The sequence below is a fragment of the Penaeus monodon genome, chromosome 17 (assembly GCF_015228065.2).
Source record: "Penaeus monodon isolate SGIC_2016 chromosome 17, NSTDA_Pmon_1, whole genome shotgun sequence".
Classification (NCBI taxonomy): domain Eukaryota; kingdom Metazoa; phylum Arthropoda; class Malacostraca; order Decapoda; family Penaeidae; genus Penaeus; species Penaeus monodon.
The window spans coordinates 19,057,374-19,062,373 of record NC_051402.1 but is presented as its reverse complement, the minus strand read 5'-3'; the positions used below and the strand labels follow the sequence as shown (position 1 = coordinate 19,062,373).

Genomic DNA, 5,000 nt, shown 5'->3' with positions numbered 1-5,000 from the left:
TTGTTATACAGCTCATACTCCCTTATTAACAAATCTGTTGATTCCATCATCTCAACAATGGCTTCTGTAGAGGCCAACAGGTCATTTTTGTCCAATCCCATATAGATCATGAAAGCACAAGTATAATCTGTGCTTAGGCCAAGACTCACTGAGAGTTTGGAGATCTTCAAGCTCAGGTTGTGCAGGTGACAAATCTGAGGCACCCATGGAACTTTAACCCATAGCCACTGGATGACTTGGGGTTCATGGCTTGGCCAACTTTGGCATGGCTCTTGATCATGGGTCATTCATGTCATGTTACTATGTTGCTATGCATACATTATATTTTATGCAGTGCTTTATAAGGCTCCCTCATGCCCACATGCCACATCCCCTGGGACATTGCCTGAGGAATGTATAATGCTCTAATTAGCTATCATTTTGTACAAAGAATGATCTTTAGCACATAAACCTTGACATAAAAATGTGATTTACTGAAATCATGAGGTTGGCAGCCTTGTATTTAACTGCATATAATTTCTTATTTCATAATAATATGATTGCGAAAATGAGAAGAAATTCATTTTCTTTATACCTCAATAAAACCACATTCCATCTTGTACACAGTGTAATTTCTTGAAATGAATTCTGATGTACATAAGTGATCTAGCAACTAAAATTGAGTTCATGCATTTCTGAATATATAAAAATTTTCAGATCATATTTTGCTTACCAGTAATACAAAAAGAAATATCACTTTGTTGGTGTGGCGTAGTGAGTGTGATGCACCAGTTTATGTCAGAAGTAGGCCCCAGAGGCAAGCCCAGTCAGCCGTGCGTACTCCCTGGAGGGGAGGTCATGCATATTCTAACTTTTCCTGGCGGCAGTGGATTATGAGACTTCCACAGTGATGAGCTTCACAGATTGATCACTAGACTAAGTTCCAAAAGTTGTCTTCTGGGTGATCAATCTCATTGTTTGTTTACAAAGTGAAGATTCGCTAAGAGCTGATGAAAACAGTTGCAAGGTATTTACAGGCAAGTGCAGGGCTTCCTCCCTTGACCAGTACTTCCAATGGTGAAACAGAACATGTATACCCATCAGTAGCTGAAGGGTAAAACACACATACATTTCTGTTACAGTCCATGTCTGTGGAAGAAAATAGGGACTGTGACACAGCAAACCAGGAAAGATAAAAGAAAAATTATGAAAACTTCTTACATGCTAAAAGGAAAAACTATGCAAACATATAAAGTAATATTATCTAGGAAATCCCATTTACATACCCCCTGTATTGTGACAGTAGGGTGTTTGATCCTATTTGGGATCCATTTTCCAACTCTGACTCAGATGAGGCAGTCACACCACTATACCTTTGCCTGAAAAGTGGCCAAAGAGTGGAAGGCACAGGTGGCCATGCCCTGGTAGATGACCACAATGGTGGGTTAACATGTTATTATGATTATCATCATTATCATTATTATTATAATGATGATTATTATTATTATATTTTTTACTATTATTATTATTGTTATTGTTAGTGTTTTTTCTCATTGTTGTTGTTGTTGTTGTTGTTGTTGTTGTTGTTGTTGTTGTTGTTGTTGTTGTTGTTGTTGTTGTTGTTGTTGTTGTTGTTGTTGTTGTTGTTGTTGTTACTGTTGTTACTGTTGTTATTGTTGTTGTTGTTATTTTTTGTTTGTTATTTTTTTGTACATGATGGAATGAAGAGTGGATGGGTGCTTTGAGTTACAAATCCTCTTCAAATGAAATTGCACTGATAAGAAACCCCTACTATTGTATCAAAAAGTACAGAGAAAAGGATATTGCCACTCTCTCTCTGTATATATTTTTAGTAGTTCAAACTGTATTATTATTCTACTATTAGTAATATCAGTATTGCGTAATAGCAGTAGTTATGATAGTATTATTAGTAATGGTATTTGTAGTATTGATGGTAAAAGTGTTAATAGTAATTGTAATAGTTGTAGGAAAATGAATAACAGTTGTAGCAGTAATAGGTAGACAGTAATTATGGTAATATTGTAAGTAGTAAATTAGTAGTAATAGCATTAATAGTATTATCAGTAATCAGAGTTGTAGGAATAGTAGTAGCACTAGTAGTAATACATGGGATTTAAATCATTAGTTACCTTACACCAGTTGTTGGAGAATAGAAAGTGTGTAAATGGGATCCTTTCAAGCTAAAGTATTTCATATGTGTGTTTCACAGAAAAAAAAATGTTAGTTATAAATTTGTCAGCTTATACAAGTAATGTTTTCATAATTTTTTATTTAATCGGAAACAGACAGCTATGTCCCCACTCTCCATACAGGGTCTTACAAAGCAGTTATTCTATTCTTAGGGATAGAATCTTGATCCTTTGTGCATCTCTGCATTGGGGGGAAAAACAGACCCTTGTTCACTTTATTAATGGTTTTAGAATGGCAAAATAATACTATTTTATATATCCTCTTAGTTATAATGATGATTATTAAGTTTACCCTTCTTGTTTTTAGCATTATAAGAAGTATCATAATGCTTTGTTGTTAAGACTTTGATGAAGAGTATATATTTCAAGTATATTTTAGTTTGTATAGTCGAGAAATAGATAATTTTTAAAATTTGATTTTAATCTCTTTCCTTGTCTGCTTCTCTTTCTTTCTCTGTCTTAACCTAGTTTATTATTCTTCTACTTTCTTGGTACTCCTGGGTCACCAGAGGAAAGTTACGGTAAATAAAAAAAATCTTTTCTTGTTTGATATGCCGCAAGGAAAAGCTAGTTGACCTGTTTAGGAGCTCTGTTCCTCCCTCCCTCCCTCCCTCCCTCCCTCCCTCCCTCCCTCCCTCCCCTCCCTCCATCCTCCCTCCCTCCCTCCCTCCCTCTCTCCCCTCCCCCCTCCCCCCTCCCTCCCTCCCTCCCTCCCTCCCTCCCTCCCTCTGCAAGGAAATGCTAGTTGAGGAGCTCTCTCTCTCTCTCTCTCTCTCTCTCTCTCTCTCTCTCTCTCTCTCTCTCTCTCTCTCTCTCTCTCTCTCTCTCTCTCTCTCTCTTCTCTCTCTCTCTCTCCTCTCTCCTCTCTCCTCTCCCTCTCCTCTCCCTCTCCCCCCCCTCCCTCTCCCTCTCCCTCTCCCTCTCCCTCTCTCTCCCTCCCTCCCTCAATTTACCTGTGTTTTCCACTTAATGATGTAGCCAGCATTCTCAGAAAGGCTTTTTTTTCGAATTTTTTAGTTTCCAGCAGAGTTCTTTTAACTTTGGCCAAATCTTGCCTTGATTCATAATGAAAGTGATGATATCCTTTCAAATAACAAACAAATAAAAAAATAAATCCTTTCAAGGATTTATTTTTATTTATTTGTTATTTGAATATTATAATTACACTGTTTTTAGCTGTAAGGCTATTTATGTATTGAAAACATCGTGGTGCCTTTGATTAACCTGTTGAATCCGGGTGCCTTGCGGCGTGAATGTGGACCAAAACCCCCACATTAGGCTTCCATGGTTTTCCAGGTGTGTAGGCATCTATGTTTGGCCGGTATGAACACTAATGTGTGGTATCAAAACTCCCTTGCTTCCCTTTCTCTGCATACAAATTTTTGCTATTTTGTCATATTTCGAGGTCTATGTTTGTTATTTGTTATGCTGTTTCCTTCAGCACACTACACTGTTGGTAACAGTGGGCAGAAATAGTTCCATGTACATGGACACTGCCCTCCCTGGAGACGGCCCTTTGATGGCGGGTAAACTTCAGCTTTGTGAAGGAGCCTGTGATATCACCATCACCTGATGCTCGGCAGCAATTTCCCATGACAAGATGTTCACCCTACCTACCCCTTGGCCAAATATTTTTCTTGTCAGGATGTCCATGTCACCTGGATCCAGTGAGCTAGGATAGAGAAAAAAGAATTGCTCTGAAAATATATATCCCATAGATTTGTATATGTTAGCATATATACACCTGGTTATCCATGATAGAGAGAAAAAAATAATATAAAGTTATCAAATGAAGTTGATTTTTCATCTAAGGTTAACAGAGGAGGAAGTAGGGCTCTAAATGATATTTCCTTATATATTTTTTTTCTTTATTTCTAATATATGGAATTCATGAAATAATAAAGGTTACTCAAGGTGGGTTTTGCATTTCTGTTCAGAGCAAGTATTAAGGATATTCTTTCTTCCTCTCTTTTAATTTGTTCACTTTTGTGTACAGAGAAATTCTTCAACTCAACTTACATCTCTATACAAAATGCATTACTACATAATTATTCATGAATCAGTTATATGTTATTATCTTTATTGTGGCCTTAGACTTAGTAATTAGAAGTGTTCTTGTAAATCAAGAAAGGTATGTTGAGAAATGACTGCTGGAACTTAGTCTTGAGTTTTTGATAGTCAAAGGGAAAACTTTAGGAGTTGTAGTTGGTTAGCTTTTGAATACTCTTTTGTAATTGCATGGTGATCCAGATGGAAATGTGCATTTTTTATACTGTTTGAGATTTCTTTGAAAAGTATTATGCTGGGTTATTTATTGCTCTGGCTGTGAAGTGGGTGCATTTTTCTTTGCTTTTCTTTGGAGGGGGGAGGGAGGAGAGCTTGGGAAAAATAAAGGAAAGTGACAGCAGTATATACAGCTACTCTATTGGAAGCTAATTCTTTATTGGAAATGAAGTTTTTGGGAAAAGGATAAAAAAATAACAGGTTTGAGATTTGGGCTCCAGCAAAAGTAGCATCTCTTGTAGGGTGCTAGCAAGTTATGAAGAAAACAGGCTCACTTTAGGAGCTGATTGTTGTTAGAAAAAAAAGGAAAGAAAAAAAGCAGAAGCAAACTTGGGAATGACACAATCACAGCAGCATGCCTAACACTACAGCATTACCACTGCAGCCACAGTTGTGGGGGATTTTTGATGCATGTAGCTAAAACCCGCTGGCAAAGGGTGCTGCTGCTGCTGCAATATCTGCTGATTTTTTTTTTTATATAACTGCAAAAAGCTTGGACTGAATACTGCATTTTAAAACCCCAGATGA

The 5,000-nt window shown here is 37.2% G+C and overlaps 1 protein-coding gene across 4 annotated transcripts in view; it reads left to right on the top strand.

The window, feature by feature from the left end:
* LOC119583590 (myotubularin-related protein 3-like) overlaps positions 1-5,000 on the top strand; it is a 42,797-nt gene that overhangs the window by 36,423 nt on the left and 1,374 nt on the right. The gene's annotated exons all lie outside the window — the stretch shown is intronic.